The 17,160-nt window shown below is 48.6% G+C and overlaps 11 non-coding genes across 11 annotated transcripts; 4 read left to right on the plus strand and 7 right to left on the minus strand.

The window, feature by feature from the left end:
* Positions 1 to 284: 284 nt before the first annotated feature.
* On the minus strand, positions 285 to 452 carry LOC138031020 (U1 spliceosomal RNA). Its single transcript, XR_011128128.1, has one exon. It is a non-coding gene; the product is annotated as a U1 spliceosomal RNA (small nuclear RNA).
* A 4,710-nt stretch (positions 453 to 5,162) lies between these two features.
* LOC138031078 (5S ribosomal RNA) lies at positions 5,163 to 5,281 on the plus strand. The gene has a single exon (XR_011128177.1). It is a non-coding gene; the product is annotated as a 5S ribosomal RNA (ribosomal RNA).
* Positions 5,282 to 6,257: 976 nt separating this feature from the next.
* On the minus strand, positions 6,258 to 6,421 carry LOC138031002 (U1 spliceosomal RNA). The gene has a single exon (XR_011128111.1). It is a non-coding gene; the product is annotated as a U1 spliceosomal RNA (small nuclear RNA).
* Positions 6,422 to 6,615: 194 nt separating this feature from the next.
* On the minus strand, positions 6,616 to 6,808 carry LOC138031033 (U2 spliceosomal RNA). The gene has a single exon (XR_011128140.1). It is a non-coding gene; the product is annotated as a U2 spliceosomal RNA (small nuclear RNA).
* Positions 6,809 to 7,075: 267 nt separating this feature from the next.
* LOC138031089 (5S ribosomal RNA) lies at positions 7,076 to 7,195 on the plus strand. The gene has a single exon (XR_011128188.1). It is a non-coding gene; the product is annotated as a 5S ribosomal RNA (ribosomal RNA).
* Positions 7,196 to 8,173: 978 nt separating this feature from the next.
* LOC138031021 (U1 spliceosomal RNA) lies at positions 8,174 to 8,341 on the minus strand. The gene has a single exon (XR_011128129.1). It is a non-coding gene; the product is annotated as a U1 spliceosomal RNA (small nuclear RNA).
* Positions 8,342 to 13,051: 4,710 nt separating this feature from the next.
* On the plus strand, positions 13,052 to 13,170 carry LOC138031079 (5S ribosomal RNA). Its single transcript, XR_011128178.1, has one exon. It is a non-coding gene; the product is annotated as a 5S ribosomal RNA (ribosomal RNA).
* A 976-nt stretch (positions 13,171 to 14,146) lies between these two features.
* Positions 14,147 to 14,310, minus strand: LOC138031004 (U1 spliceosomal RNA). The gene has a single exon (XR_011128113.1). It is a non-coding gene; the product is annotated as a U1 spliceosomal RNA (small nuclear RNA).
* Positions 14,311 to 14,504: 194 nt separating this feature from the next.
* Positions 14,505 to 14,697, minus strand: LOC138031034 (U2 spliceosomal RNA). The gene has a single exon (XR_011128141.1). It is a non-coding gene; the product is annotated as a U2 spliceosomal RNA (small nuclear RNA).
* A 267-nt stretch (positions 14,698 to 14,964) lies between these two features.
* LOC138031090 (5S ribosomal RNA) lies at positions 14,965 to 15,084 on the plus strand. Its single transcript, XR_011128189.1, has one exon. It is a non-coding gene; the product is annotated as a 5S ribosomal RNA (ribosomal RNA).
* Positions 15,085 to 16,062: 978 nt separating this feature from the next.
* LOC138031022 (U1 spliceosomal RNA) lies at positions 16,063 to 16,230 on the minus strand. The gene has a single exon (XR_011128130.1). It is a non-coding gene; the product is annotated as a U1 spliceosomal RNA (small nuclear RNA).
* Positions 16,231 to 17,160: the final 930 nt, after the last annotated feature.

A 17,160-nucleotide genomic window follows, 5' to 3' on the forward strand; every position in this document is an offset into this window, starting at 1 on the left:
CTCGACCCGCTGGCATTTTCTTGTCTCACTCGTCTATCGATGGAAATCGATGCGGCTGAAATAAACACGTCGTCTCCCTCTCTGTACGGCCAAGAATGAGAGAAATGAAATCACAGTTTTTCAGTGCACCAAGTACGGACATTCACCTACAATTTCAGCAGTGGACTTCACAAATACAACTCACCTTCCTTAGTCCTTACACCGCCACCGCATCTCCTTCCCTGCCCTGCCTGAAACGTTACCAACAAACTTCCCATTAGCCAACTTTGCCACCGGGGTTTGGTGCGGGACTAAGCGCGAACGCAGGTCCCCACTACCAGAAATTATACGCTCGAGTTACCCACATTTGGGGTAATCGCAAGGGTCAACCCCAATCGAAGTGCAATGAAAGAGCCTCACCTTGAGAGGACTGCCTCCCTGATCACCAAGTGCCTCCCGCGTCAGGTAAGTTTTTTTTATGTTTAAGGCGAATGGCAGCCCCCCGGTAGGGTGAGTGCAATGGCTGCCAGACATTCAGACTCATCCATCAACAACAATGGTTCGCCTCAAACGGGGGTGCACCAGCACGTCAAACGTCACCGGGGAATCGAACCCCGCCCCTACAAACAAAAAAAAAAAACAAAACTAACGAAGAAAAGCATTCACGAGACGCCTCGTCCGACTTACACTCGAGAATGGCATTTCCACATCAAACAAACAAACAAGCAAACCAACAGGACGAAGGACTACAGGACAAAACAAAAACAACCGAACTGTGCAGCGGCGAATGGCAGACCTGACAAGGACGCCAGTCAGAAAGACTCATCCTAACAGGAGTAGGTACGCCGCGAGACAGCAACAGCTTGGGGCGACAATGGGACTAGAACTGGGACAGAGAAAAACGACCATTGCAAACAGAGCCGATAATGCCAGACGCACCCCACTGACGATGAAAATAACGTAGACGACGGGGGGACTTGAAACGCTTAAAAAGGAGAGGTAGATTGAACTTGACACGAGAGCGGACCTTTGCGATGACATCGAGAGCACCGGGCGGCACATTACGGAAACGAAAGTCATTCCGAGCGAGCCAGATAAAATACTTACAGACAACCTAGGATGTACACGAAAACACGAGGAACTCGACGGATCTCAGCCGGGTCAAAAACCAAACAGCACGTGACGGCAAACCAAAGAAGGGGACGAAGACGAAAAAACCAAACAATAGAGACTGTAACCATGAAAGAACACTATGAGCAAGAGGGCAGGAGAAAAACAAGTGAGAAGGACATTCAGAGGCAAGACGGCAAAAAGCAAGAAGGGTCGACCGAGTACCCAAAAACCGACAAGGCGATCGGCAGTGTACAACACGCCATGGCGACCTTTCAGTTGAGATCGATCACTGGGCGGTCAAGATTGAAGAAGAACAATTGGGACCAGGTCGAAGGCCAGTAGAGAGTATAGCCATACAAAGGAAAAAACTTGTCAACACAATGGGGAGTCGGACGATCCTCAGACAGCAAAAACAAATAAACAGAATTTGCAGAGATAGAGGAAACAGCAGCAAACATGATGAGGGGACAAAGACGCAATGACAAGGGAGGAACGACGCCGACGGGAAAAGGAACCACCAACCAAACGCCAAGCAGACAGAAGAGCAGAGTAAAACGGGGGGAGGGACTTGGAGGAAAAGGCCTCAGGACGGGACAGAACAACATCAAGAGCAGGGACACCAAAACGAGAATCACACCAAAAGGAAAAGAAATGGACCCAACTACGCGGAGAAAACAGTGAAACGCCGAACCCACTGGACAAGAAGCGCAGAAACCTTAAGACGAAGATCAATGACAGAAAAACCCACCAGCAGATGTAGGCTGAACAACAACAGCACGAGAAACCAGATCGCGTTTGCCCTTCCAAAAAAACCCAAAAACCAATTTACAAAGCTCGGAAGAAACCCAAGGGGGGACATGAATTAGGGAGGCAATGTACCAAAACCCTAGAAAGGGCCAAGGCGTTGATGACGAGAGCTCTCCCGCCGTAGGACAGGGAGCGTTGCCTCCAAGAAGCCAGCACATTCTCCACGGCATCAATCCTAGGACGCCAGTTCACTTCCTCCAAATTCCCAGGCCCAATAAAGACGCCCAGCACTTTGATCTTGGCCGAGGTCCCAGTCCAGGGTGACAGGGGGGTCAGTCCTGCCAGACCACGAACCGAGCCACAATCCCTTGGATTTGGATCCCTGATTAAGCTTAGCACCAGAACCCCTTTCAAAAAGAGCATAAACTTCAAAAATAGCAGCAATGGCAATATCAGACGTGACAATGAGAGAGGTGTCATCGGCGTACTGCGAGATCGGAGACAGGGCCCGCGGGGGCCCGGGGACAGAAAGACCAATGATACGTGGATTGGCACGAATGTTAACAGCAAGCACTTCAGAAACTAGAACATACAATAATGGAGACAAAGGACAGCCCTGACGCACGCCACGAGACAAAGGAAAAAACCGAGACAGATAACCATTAACAACTACAGAGCTTTGGACAGCAGAATAGAACAGAACAACCCAACGGACAAAAGATGGGCCAAAACCCATCCTCGACAAAGTAGCACACATAAATGACCAATCCACTCTATCAAAGGCCTTTTCCTGGTCTAAGGAGAGAACGGCAACGGGATGTCAGATTCCGTGGCAAAGGCAACCACATCACGCAAAAGAGCAACATTCTCGCCAATAAACCTGCCAGGAACACCGCAGGTCTGATCCTCACTAACAAACCAGATGGATAACTTTGAGAAGGCGCCCAGCAATAAACACGAGAAGCAAGCTTATAGTCGACGTTGAGAAGGGAGATGGGGCGCCAGTTACGAGCGTCCAACCGATCTCCCTTCTTAAAGATTAAGGATATGAGACCCCGCCGTTGAGACAAAGACATAGAACCAGACAGATAACACGAATTCAAGACCTCCACTAAATCAGACCCAAGGACGTCCCAGAATTTCAAGTTAAAACTCCATGGGAGAGGCCATCGGACCCCGGGGCTTTACGACGAGCCATGCCAACAAGGGCACGATGACACTCCTCAAGAGTCAGAAAGCCCTCACAAAGATCAGCTTGGGCAGATGAAAGGACGAGGGACACATTACTGAGAAGAATATCTTGAGCGGCGGAATCCGTAGGACAGGCAGTAAAAAAAGAGAGGAGTAGAAAGTGGCGAACGAAGAACACAGATCAGAAGGTGTTGAAACAATGGACCCATCAGGGTTCCGAAGCGCAGAAACCCACCGGTCAGCAGACCGTTTCTTCTCTAAACGAAAAAAGTACGCCGATGAGACTTCGCCCTCCTCAACCCATCGGACACACGTGACCGTACTTGGGCACCTTGAGCAGCCCTGATGTCATAGGCGGAAAGCTGTTCAAGGGTGGATCGATAAACACCTAAAACAGACAGGCAACCAGCATCAAGCCGTGCCTTGAGGTGTGCCGCCAACTAGCCAACAAATCGCGTGACCAAGATTCTTTCTGCGACCGGCGCACACAGTAAGATACCGTAATGCCCTTCGATCTTTGCTTTACCGGAATCCCACCACTTGGAAAGAGAGGAAAAACAGAGCTTACAGTCCTTCCAATCGGCCCAAAAGTCAGAAATAAGGCGACAGACCAGTACTCCTCCTCCTCCAGGACTGAGGTATTAAGCTTCCAAAGCCCCGGACCAGGAGGAATAACGTCAGGAACAGTAAGAGAGCAGGACACAGCACAATGGTCTGAAAACGGACACGGAAGAATTTCACAAACAGAGACAGAGACGCAACCCAGACATAAGGGCACCCAATTAGATCTATACGGGAGGAGATAGAGCCATCCGCCTTAGTCCAGGTAAAGGCGGAGGAAGACGGATGGAGGTATCTCCAAATATCAATACAACAGACATCGTCAAAAAGACGACCAAGGGCAACAACACTCTCACGCGAGGTATCACCGACCACGGAGCCCACACGGTCAGCAGCGCGATCAAAGACGGTATTAAAATCGCCGGCGAGGAGGGTGGGAACTGAAGGGTCTAATCGGGAAGAGACCCCGTCCAGGAAGGCATCACGATCAGGGTTACGATTGGGAGCATAAATGCAAGCAACCCTGAACACAGCGCCACGCAAAGAAAACTCACATAACAAAAACCGACCACAACTATCAGAGGAAGAGATTTAACAAGGGACAACACTGGACGAAAACAAAAACATACAACCACAAGGACTTATTAGAGCCGGAGACACCACAACGGAAAGACCAGATGACTGGAAACCAGGACTGACACTCACTGAGGGAGATGCAGTGGGCCTCTTGGAGGCACACTACATCAGGAAACAACAGGCAAGGAATGAAGCCACTGTACAAACCCAGCTCGCTTAGACTGGTCTCGCAGACCGTTGACGTTAATTGAGACAACTGACAGAGCCATAATGGAGTACAGTAAAAGAGTAACTATGTACGTGCTTTGCGTTGGGGGAGGGAAAACGACACATCAGGCAAACCTTCGTGCTTCGCAGACTTGACAGTATCAGCTGAAGCACGAGTCTTCGATTTAGTAGAAGAGGGCGCAGCTCCGCTCTTCTTAGCCACCTTTGTAAGAGCCTTCCGGGAAGGAGTAACAGAAGAGCTATCAGAGGAGGTTCTCAACGGAATCACAACCGCGTTTACGAGGAGTGGATACCTCAACCATTTCCACCTCCAAAGGTTCAACAGATTGGGAGGATGGAGGAAACACCCGAAGAAACAAGACTGTCGGTACCACCACTAGCAAACAGTACCCCTTACGACGCACACCTGTATTCTCAGCCACTTTACATAAAGTGCCACCACTTGGTGGTTTTTAACATTTTGTAATTTTTTAACAGAATCTCAGTACTTTTGGCAGGATGCCCGTAAATGCTCACGGCGGACAAGGTGCTCCCAGTCTCATGGCCACGAGATATGGTGGTCCGATTACAATCCGTGCCAAGGAAGGAATGCCCAAAGCCAACCTGAAAGCGAGGCGCACACAACGATCGCTCTTGTACAGTGGGCAGCAGCACCAGCATTGCATGGCACTTGCGTTGACGGCAAGAGGACAAATGCACATTGTGCTTGCTCTGACCTCGTTTTCATTTTCCCTTATAACAAAGTTAATTTTCACGGCAAATTACTTGTCTACGACCATACCACAGGGAAAACACCGGTTCTCGTCCGATCACCGAAGTTAAGCCCTGTCGGGCGGGGTTAGTACTTGGATGGGAGACCGCCTGGGAATACCCCGTGTTGTAGGCTTCCCTTTTTCCTTCTGTACACTTGATTATCTCAAAAAATCTCAGTTTCTTTCAATGAAAGAACATTCCAAACCAGGTTTTTTGAACACAACATGCCAACGATATGTCAAAGATGAGACATACGACAAAAACAAAATAGTTCACACGAGAAAGTGGAACTTGTATTCCCAAGGGAGCGCGTGCGCGCGAGATCTTATCAATCCAACGTTTATGACATGAAACGTATCTTTTCGTGTGAGCAAAGAACAGGATACGACAAGTAAAAAATGCATGCACTGTTATGCATTAGATGGAAGTTAACCTAGCCCGGATGATATGTATACAACGAAGGCTACAACACTACAACATTGATCTTGCGAAAACGTGACTTACGTGACGTAGCGCACTTCAAAGTCTTACTGTTCCCTGCTCAACACGGACAGTACGTATTCAAAGGGCCGATAAGACACTATCCTGACCATGAAAGATTTACTTTTTATGATAACAATCCAATTAACTGATAACATAGAGAAACCACAAAGTGTTGGCCACAGAAATGTAACGCCAACTGATCTGGCGGGTCCTCAGTTACTCAATGCAAAACGGGCTCTCCAGAACGCAACATAACACAACGCAAAATAAATCTATCGCGATGGAGCAGTACAAACACACATCCACTTACGTTTTCGAAACGATGCACGAGGATAAGAGCTCGACCCGCTGGCATTTTCTTGTCTCACTCGTCTATCGATGGAAATCGATGCGGCTGAAATAAACACGTCGTCTCCCTCTCTGTACGGCCAAGAATGAGAGAAATGAAATCACAGTTTTTCAGTGCACCAAGTACGGAACATTCACCTACAATTTCAGCAGTGGACTTCACAAATACAACTCACCTTCCTTAGTCCTTACACCGCCACCGCATCTCCTTCCCTGCCCTGCCTGAAACGTTACCAACAAACCTTCCCATTAGCCAACTTTGCCACCGGGGTTTGGTGCGGGGACTAGCGCGAACGCAGGTCCCCACTACCAGAAATTATACGCTCGAGTTACCCACATTTGGGGTAATCGCAAGGGTCAACCCAATCGAAGTGCAATGAAAGAGCCTCACCTTGAGAGGACTGCCTCCCTGATCACAGTGCCTCCCGCGTCAGGTAAGTATGCCTTTTCAGCCTCTCCGGGACCGCAAAACGCAACTTGTCTGCGCATACCATGTGGTAATGGAGGTCACGTGCTCCTCGTCCTGTCGTGTCGTGCTGTCCACTCGCTGCTATGCTACCTAGAAAAGAGAAGAGAATGTGAAGGTTGGTTGCTTGGTCACTTTTTCTGCTTTCACTTGATTATTTCTTCCCCAGAGGGAAGTGGGCCACGCTCGGAGGTAGTGCTATACCGAGGCAACCCGTGGCCGGGACGAGGCAAGCCTCTTTTCCACGGCCCAGTTCCAAAAATCAGTTTAATATATGAGCTGCTCGATGAGCAGCGTATCAGATATTAAGCTGATAAGAACAGATTACTACACTTGATCTTAGCCAAAAGGCCGAGAAGCGATGCCCGTAAATGGCTCACGGCGGACAAGGTGCTCCCAGTCTCATGGCCACGAGATATGGTGGTCCGTTACAATCCGTGCCAAGGAAGGAATGCCCAAAGCCAACCTGAAAGCGAGGCGCACACAACGATCGCTCTTGTACAGTGGGCAGCAGCACCAGCATTGCATGGCACTTGCGTGACGGCAAGAGGACAAATGCACATTGTGCTTGCTCTGACCTCGTTTTCATTTTCCCTTATAACAAAGTTTAATTTTCACGGCAAATTACTTGTCTACGACCATACCACAGGGAAAACACCGGTTCTCGTCCGATCACCGAAGTTAAGCCCTGTCGGGCGGGGTTTAGTACTTGGATGGGAGACCGCCTGGGAATACCCCGTGTTGTAGGCTTCCCTTTTTCTTCTGTACACTTGATTATCTCAAAAAATCTCAGTTTCTTTCAATGAAAGAAAGACACATTCCAAACCAGGTTTTTTGAACACAACATGCCAACGATATGTCAAAGATGAGACATACGACAAAAACAAAATAGTTCACACGAGAAAGTGGAACTTGTATTCCCAAGGGAGCGCGTGCGCGCGAGATCTTATCAATCCAACGTTTATGACATGAAACGTATCTTTTCGTGTGAGCAAAGAACAGGATACGACAAGTAAAAAATGCATGCACTGTTATGCATTAGATGGAAGTTAACCTAGCCCGGATGATATGTATACAACGAAGGCTACAACACTACAACATTGATCTTGCGAAAACGTGACTTACGTGACGTAGCGCACTTCAAAGTCTTACTGTTCCCTGCTCAACACGGACAGTACGTATTCAAAGGGCCGATAAAGACACTATCCTGAACCATGAAAGATTTACTTTTTATGATAACAATCCAATTAACTGATAACATAGAGAAACCACAAAGTGTTGGCACAGAAATGTAACGCCAACTGATCTGGCGGGTCCTCAGTTACTCAATGCAAACGGGGCTCTCCAGAACGCAACATAACACAACGCAAAAGAAATCTATCGCGATGGAGCAGTACAAACACACATCCACTTACGTTTTCGAAACGATGCACGAGGATAAGAGCTCGACCCGCTGGCATTTTCTTGTCTCACTCGTCTATCGATGGAAATCGATGCGGCTGAAATAAACACGTCGTCTCCCTCTCTGTACGGCCAAGAATGAGAGAAATGAAATCACAGTTTTTCAGTGCACCAAGTACGGACATTCACCTACAATTTCAGCAGTGGACTTCACAAATACAACTCACCTTCCTTAGTCCTTACACCGCCACCGCATCTCCTTCCCTGCCCTGCCTGAAACGTTACCAACAAACTTCCCATTAGCCAACTTTGCCACCGGGGTTTGGTGCGGGACTAAGCGCGAACGCAGGTCCCCACTACCAGAAATTATACGCTCGAGTTACCCACATTTGGGGTAATCGCAAGGGTCAACCCCAATCGAAGTGCAATGAAAGAGCCTCACCTTGAGAGGACTGCCTCCCTGATCACCAAGTGCCTCCCGCGTCAGGTAAGTTTTTTTTATGTTTAAGGCGAATGGCAGCCCCCCGGTAGGGTGAGTGCAATGGCTGCCAGACATTCAGACTCATCCATCAACAACAATGGTTCGCCTCAAACGGGGGTGCACCAGCACGTCAAACGTCACCGGGGAATCGAACCCCGCCCCTACAAACAAAAAAAAAAAACAAAACTAACGAAGAAAAGCATTCACGAGACGCCTCGTCCGACTTACACTCGAGAATGGCATTTCCACATCAAACAAACAAACAAGCAAACCAACAGGACGAAGGACTACAGGACAAAACAAAAACAACCGAACTGTGCAGCGGCGAATGGCAGACCTGACAAGGACGCCAGTCAGAAAGACTCATCCTAACAGGAGTAGGTACGCCGCGAGACAGCAACAGCTTGGGGCGACAATGGGACTAGAACTGGGACAGAGAAAAACGACCATTGCAAACAGAGCCGATAATGCCAGACGCACCCCACTGACGATGAAAATAACGTAGACGACGGGGGGACTTGAAACGCTTAAAAAGGAGAGGTAGATTGAACTTGACACGAGAGCGGACCTTTGCGATGACATCGAGAGCACCGGGCGGCACATTACGGAAACGAAAGTCATTCCGAGCGAGCCAGATAAAATACTTACAGACAACCTAGGATGTACACGAAAACACGAGGAACTCGACGGATCTCAGCCGGGTCAAAAACCAAACAGCACGTGACGGCAAACCAAAGAAGGGGACGAAGACGAAAAAACCAAACAATAGAGACTGTAACCATGAAAGAACACTATGAGCAAGAGGGCAGGAGAAAAACAAGTGAGAAGGACATTCAGAGGCAAGACGGCAAAAAGCAAGAAGGGTCGACCGAGTACCCAAAAACCGACAAGGCGATCGGCAGTGTACAACACGCCATGGCGACCTTTCAGTTGAGATCGATCACTGGGCGGTCAAGATTGAAGAAGAACAATTGGGACCAGGTCGAAGGCCAGTAGAGAGTATAGCCATACAAAGGAAAAAACTTGTCAACACAATGGGGAGTCGGACGATCCTCAGACAGCAAAAACAAATAAACAGAATTTGCAGAGATAGAGGAAACAGCAGCAAACATGATGAGGGGACAAAGACGCAATGACAAGGGAGGAACGACGCCGACGGGAAAAGGAACCACCAACCAAACGCCAAGCAGACAGAAGAGCAGAGTAAAACGGGGGGAGGGACTTGGAGGAAAAGGCCTCAGGACGGGACAGAACAACATCAAGAGCAGGGACACCAAAACGAGAATCACACCAAAAGGAAAAGAAATGGACCCAACTACGCGGAGAAAACAGTGAAACGCCGAACCCACTGGACAAGAAGCGCAGAAACCTTAAGACGAAGATCAATGACAGAAAAACCCACCAGCAGATGTAGGCTGAACAACAACAGCACGAGAAACCAGATCGCGTTTGCCCTTCCAAAAAAACCCAAAAACCAATTTACAAAGCTCGGAAGAAACCCAAGGGGGGACATGAATTAGGGAGGCAATGTACCAAAACCCTAGAAAGGGCCAAGGCGTTGATGACGAGAGCTCTCCCGCCGTAGGACAGGGAGCGTTGCCTCCAAGAAGCCAGCACATTCTCCACGGCATCAATCCTAGGACGCCAGTTCACTTCCTCCAAATTCCCAGGCCCAATAAAGACGCCCAGCACTTTGATCTTGGCCGAGGTCCCAGTCCAGGGTGACAGGGGGGTCAGTCCTGCCAGACCACGAACCGAGCCACAATCCCTTGGATTTGGATCCCTGATTAAGCTTAGCACCAGAACCCCTTTCAAAAAGAGCATAAACTTCAAAAATAGCAGCAATGGCAATATCAGACGTGACAATGAGAGAGGTGTCATCGGCGTACTGCGAGATCGGAGACAGGGCCCGCGGGGGCCCGGGGACAGAAAGACCAATGATACGTGGATTGGCACGAATGTTAACAGCAAGCACTTCAGAAACTAGAACATACAATAATGGAGACAAAGGACAGCCCTGACGCACGCCACGAGACAAAGGAAAAAACCGAGACAGATAACCATTAACAACTACAGAGCTTTGGACAGCAGAATAGAACAGAACAACCCAACGGACAAAAGATGGGCCAAAACCCATCCTCGACAAAGTAGCACACATAAATGACCAATCCACTCTATCAAAGGCCTTTTCCTGGTCTAAGGAGAGAACGGCAACGGGATGTCAGATTCCGTGGCAAAGGCAACCACATCACGCAAAAGAGCAACATTCTCGCCAATAAACCTGCCAGGAACACCGCAGGTCTGATCCTCACTAACAAACCAGATGGATAACTTTGAGAAGGCGCCCAGCAATAAACACGAGAAGCAAGCTTATAGTCGACGTTGAGAAGGGAGATGGGGCGCCAGTTACGAGCGTCCAACCGATCTCCCTTCTTAAAGATTAAGGATATGAGACCCCGCCGTTGAGACAAAGACATAGAACCAGACAGATAACACGAATTCAAGACCTCCACTAAATCAGACCCAAGGACGTCCCAGAATTTCAAGTTAAAACTCCATGGGAGAGGCCATCGGACCCCGGGGCTTTACGACGAGCCATGCCAACAAGGGCACGATGACACTCCTCAAGAGTCAGAAAGCCCTCACAAAGATCAGCTTGGGCAGATGAAAGGACGAGGGACACATTACTGAGAAGAATATCTTGAGCGGCGGAATCCGTAGGACAGGCAGTAAAAAAAGAGAGGAGTAGAAAGTGGCGAACGAAGAACACAGATCAGAAGGTGTTGAAACAATGGACCCATCAGGGTTCCGAAGCGCAGAAACCCACCGGTCAGCAGACCGTTTCTTCTCTAAACGAAAAAAGTACGCCGATGAGACTTCGCCCTCCTCAACCCATCGGACACACGTGACCGTACTTGGGCACCTTGAGCAGCCCTGATGTCATAGGCGGAAAGCTGTTCAAGGGTGGATCGATAAACACCTAAAACAGACAGGCAACCAGCATCAAGCCGTGCCTTGAGGTGTGCCGCCAACTAGCCAACAAATCGCGTGACCAAGATTCTTTCTGCGACCGGCGCACACAGTAAGATACCGTAATGCCCTTCGATCTTTGCTTTACCGGAATCCCACCACTTGGAAAGAGAGGAAAAACAGAGCTTACAGTCCTTCCAATCGGCCCAAAAGTCAGAAATAAGGCGACAGACCAGTACTCCTCCTCCTCCAGGACTGAGGTATTAAGCTTCCAAAGCCCCGGACCAGGAGGAATAACGTCAGGAACAGTAAGAGAGCAGGACACAGCACAATGGTCTGAAAACGGACACGGAAGAATTTCACAAACAGAGACAGAGACGCAACCCAGACATAAGGGCACCCAATTAGATCTATACGGGAGGAGATAGAGCCATCCGCCTTAGTCCAGGTAAAGGCGGAGGAAGACGGATGGAGGTATCTCCAAATATCAATACAACAGACATCGTCAAAAAGACGACCAAGGGCAACAACACTCTCACGCGAGGTATCACCGACCACGGAGCCCACACGGTCAGCAGCGCGATCAAAGACGGTATTAAAATCGCCGGCGAGGAGGGTGGGAACTGAAGGGTCTAATCGGGAAGAGACCCCGTCCAGGAAGGCATCACGATCAGGGTTACGATTGGGAGCATAAATGCAAGCAACCCTGAACACAGCGCCACGCAAAGAAAACTCACATAACAAAAACCGACCACAACTATCAGAGGAAGAGATTTAACAAGGGACAACACTGGACGAAAACAAAAACATACAACCACAAGGACTTATTAGAGCCGGAGACACCACAACGGAAAGACCAGATGACTGGAAACCAGGACTGACACTCACTGAGGGAGATGCAGTGGGCCTCTTGGAGGCACACTACATCAGGAAACAACAGGCAAGGAATGAAGCCACTGTACAAACCCAGCTCGCTTAGACTGGTCTCGCAGACCGTTGACGTTAATTGAGACAACTGACAGAGCCATAATGGAGTACAGTAAAAGAGTAACTATGTACGTGCTTTGCGTTGGGGGAGGGAAAACGACACATCAGGCAAACCTTCGTGCTTCGCAGACTTGACAGTATCAGCTGAAGCACGAGTCTTCGATTTAGTAGAAGAGGGCGCAGCTCCGCTCTTCTTAGCCACCTTTGTAAGAGCCTTCCGGGAAGGAGTAACAGAAGAGCTATCAGAGGAGGTTCTCAACGGAATCACAACCGCGTTTACGAGGAGTGGATACCTCAACCATTTCCACCTCCAAAGGTTCAACAGATTGGGAGGATGGAGGAAACACCCGAAGAAACAAGACTGTCGGTACCACCACTAGCAAACAGTACCCCTTACGACGCACACCTGTATTCTCAGCCACTTTACATAAAGTGCCACCACTTGGTGGTTTTTAACATTTTGTAATTTTTTAACAGAATCTCAGTACTTTTGGCAGGATGCCCGTAAATGCTCACGGCGGACAAGGTGCTCCCAGTCTCATGGCCACGAGATATGGTGGTCCGATTACAATCCGTGCCAAGGAAGGAATGCCCAAAGCCAACCTGAAAGCGAGGCGCACACAACGATCGCTCTTGTACAGTGGGCAGCAGCACCAGCATTGCATGGCACTTGCGTTGACGGCAAGAGGACAAATGCACATTGTGCTTGCTCTGACCTCGTTTTCATTTTCCCTTATAACAAAGTTAATTTTCACGGCAAATTACTTGTCTACGACCATACCACAGGGAAAACACCGGTTCTCGTCCGATCACCGAAGTTAAGCCCTGTCGGGCGGGGTTAGTACTTGGATGGGAGACCGCCTGGGAATACCCCGTGTTGTAGGCTTCCCTTTTTCCTTCTGTACACTTGATTATCTCAAAAAATCTCAGTTTCTTTCAATGAAAGAACATTCCAAACCAGGTTTTTTGAACACAACATGCCAACGATATGTCAAAGATGAGACATACGACAAAAACAAAATAGTTCACACGAGAAAGTGGAACTTGTATTCCCAAGGGAGCGCGTGCGCGCGAGATCTTATCAATCCAACGTTTATGACATGAAACGTATCTTTTCGTGTGAGCAAAGAACAGGATACGACAAGTAAAAAATGCATGCACTGTTATGCATTAGATGGAAGTTAACCTAGCCCGGATGATATGTATACAACGAAGGCTACAACACTACAACATTGATCTTGCGAAAACGTGACTTACGTGACGTAGCGCACTTCAAAGTCTTACTGTTCCCTGCTCAACACGGACAGTACGTATTCAAAGGGCCGATAAGACACTATCCTGACCATGAAAGATTTACTTTTTATGATAACAATCCAATTAACTGATAACATAGAGAAACCACAAAGTGTTGGCCACAGAAATGTAACGCCAACTGATCTGGCGGGTCCTCAGTTACTCAATGCAAAACGGGCTCTCCAGAACGCAACATAACACAACGCAAAATAAATCTATCGCGATGGAGCAGTACAAACACACATCCACTTACGTTTTCGAAACGATGCACGAGGATAAGAGCTCGACCCGCTGGCATTTTCTTGTCTCACTCGTCTATCGATGGAAATCGATGCGGCTGAAATAAACACGTCGTCTCCCTCTCTGTACGGCCAAGAATGAGAGAAATGAAATCACAGTTTTTCAGTGCACCAAGTACGGAACATTCACCTACAATTTCAGCAGTGGACTTCACAAATACAACTCACCTTCCTTAGTCCTTACACCGCCACCGCATCTCCTTCCCTGCCCTGCCTGAAACGTTACCAACAAACCTTCCCATTAGCCAACTTTGCCACCGGGGTTTGGTGCGGGGACTAGCGCGAACGCAGGTCCCCACTACCAGAAATTATACGCTCGAGTTACCCACATTTGGGGTAATCGCAAGGGTCAACCCAATCGAAGTGCAATGAAAGAGCCTCACCTTGAGAGGACTGCCTCCCTGATCACAGTGCCTCCCGCGTCAGGTAAGTATGCCTTTTCAGCCTCTCCGGGACCGCAAAACGCAACTTGTCTGCGCATACCATGTGGTAATGGAGGTCACGTGCTCCTCGTCCTGTCGTGTCGTGCTGTCCACTCGCTGCTATGCTACCTAGAAAAGAGAAGAGAATGTGAAGGTTGGTTGCTTGGTCACTTTTTCTGCTTTCACTTGATTATTTCTTCCCCAGAGGGAAGTGGGCCACGCTCGGAGGTAGTGCTATACCGAGGCAACCCGTGGCCGGGACGAGGCAAGCCTCTTTTCCACGGCCCAGTTCCAAAAATCAGTTTAATATATGAGCTGCTCGATGAGCAGCGTATCAGATATTAAGCTGATAAGAACAGATTACTACACTTGATCTTAGCCAAAAGGCCGAGAAGCGATGCCCGTAAATGGCTCACGGCGGACAAGGTGCTCCCAGTCTCATGGCCACGAGATATGGTGGTCCGTTACAATCCGTGCCAAGGAAGGAATGCCCAAAGCCAACCTGAAAGCGAGGCGCACACAACGATCGCTCTTGTACAGTGGGCAGCAGCACCAGCATTGCATGGCACTTGCGTGACGGCAAGAGGACAAATGCACATTGTGCTTGCTCTGACCTCGTTTTCATTTTCCCTTATAACAAAGTTTAATTTTCACGGCAAATTACTTGTCTACGACCATACCACAGGGAAAACACCGGTTCTCGTCCGATCACCGAAGTTAAGCCCTGTCGGGCGGGGTTTAGTACTTGGATGGGAGACCGCCTGGGAATACCCCGTGTTGTAGGCTTCCCTTTTTCTTCTGTACACTTGATTATCTCAAAAAATCTCAGTTTCTTTCAATGAAAGAAAGACACATTCCAAACCAGGTTTTTTGAACACAACATGCCAACGATATGTCAAAGATGAGACATACGACAAAAACAAAATAGTTCACACGAGAAAGTGGAACTTGTATTCCCAAGGGAGCGCGTGCGCGCGAGATCTTATCAATCCAACGTTTATGACATGAAACGTATCTTTTCGTGTGAGCAAAGAACAGGATACGACAAGTAAAAAATGCATGCACTGTTATGCATTAGATGGAAGTTAACCTAGCCCGGATGATATGTATACAACGAAGGCTACAACACTACAACATTGATCTTGCGAAAACGTGACTTACGTGACGTAGCGCACTTCAAAGTCTTACTGTTCCCTGCTCAACACGGACAGTACGTATTCAAAGGGCCGATAAAGACACTATCCTGAACCATGAAAGATTTACTTTTTATGATAACAATCCAATTAACTGATAACATAGAGAAACCACAAAGTGTTGGCACAGAAATGTAACGCCAACTGATCTGGCGGGTCCTCAGTTACTCAATGCAAACGGGGCTCTCCAGAACGCAACATAACACAACGCAAAAGAAATCTATCGCGATGGAGCAGTACAAACACACATCCACTTACGTTTTCGAAACGATGCACGAGGATAAGAGCTCGACCCGCTGGCATTTTCTTGTCTCACTCGTCTATCGATGGAAATCGATGCGGCTGAAATAAACACGTCGTCTCCCTCTCTGTACGGCCAAGAATGAGAGAAATGAAATCACAGTTTTTCAGTGCACCAAGTACGGACATTCACCTACAATTTCAGCAGTGGACTTCACAAATACAACTCACCTTCCTTAGTCCTTACACCGCCACCGCATCTCCTTCCCTGCCCTGCCTGAAACGTTACCAACAAACTTCCCATTAGCCAACTTTGCCACCGGGGTTTGGTGCGGGACTAAGCGCGAACGCAGGTCCCCACTACCAGAAATTATACGCTCGAGTTACCCACATTTGGGGTAATCGCAAGGGTCAACCCCAATCGAAGTGCAATGAAAGAGCCTCACCTTGAGAGGACTGCCTCCCTGATCACCAAGTGCCTCCCGCGTCAGGTAAGTTTTTTTTATGTTTAAGGCGAATGGCAGCCCCCCGGTAGGGTGAGTGCAATGGCTGCCAGACATTCAGACTCATCCATCAACAACAATGGTTCGCCTCAAACGGGGGTGCACCAGCACGTCAAACGTCACCGGGGAATCGAACCCCGCCCCTACAAACAAAAAAAAAAAACAAAACTAACGAAGAAAAGCATTCACGAGACGCCTCGTCCGACTTACACTCGAGAATGGCATTTCCACATCAAACAAACAAACAAGCAAACCAACAGGACGAAGGACTACAGGACAAAACAAAAACAACCGAACTGTGCAGCGGCGAATGGCAGACCTGACAAGGACGCCAGTCAGAAAGACTCATCCTAACAGGAGTAGGTACGCCGCGAGACAGCAACAGCTTGGGGCGACAATGGGACTAGAACTGGGACAGAGAAAAACGACCATTGCAAACAGAGCCGATAATGCCAGACGCACCCCACTGACGATGAAAATAACGTAGACGACGGGGGGACTTGAAACGCTTAAAAAGGAGAGGTAGATTGAACTTGACACGAGAGCGGACCTTTGCGATGACATCGAGAGCACCGGGCGGCACATTACGGAAACGAAAGTCATTCCGAGCGAGCCAGATAAAATACTTACAGACAACCTAGGATGTACACGAAAACACGAGGAACTCGACGGATCTCAGCCGGGTCAAAAACCAAACAGCACGTGACGGCAAACCAAAGAAGGGGACGAAGACGAAAAAACCAAACAATAGAGACTGTAACCATGAAAGAACACTATGAGCAAGAGGGCAGGAGAAAAACAAGTGAGAAGGACATTCAGAGGCAAGACGGCAAAAAGCAAGAAGGGTCGACCGAGTACCCAAAAACCGACAAGGCGATCGGCAGTGTACAACACGCCATGGCGACCTTTCAGTTGAGATCGATCAC

This window comes from Montipora capricornis, chromosome 13, assembly GCF_036669925.1.
Source record: "Montipora capricornis isolate CH-2021 chromosome 13, ASM3666992v2, whole genome shotgun sequence".
Lineage (NCBI taxonomy): Eukaryota > Metazoa > Cnidaria > Anthozoa > Scleractinia > Acroporidae > Montipora > Montipora capricornis.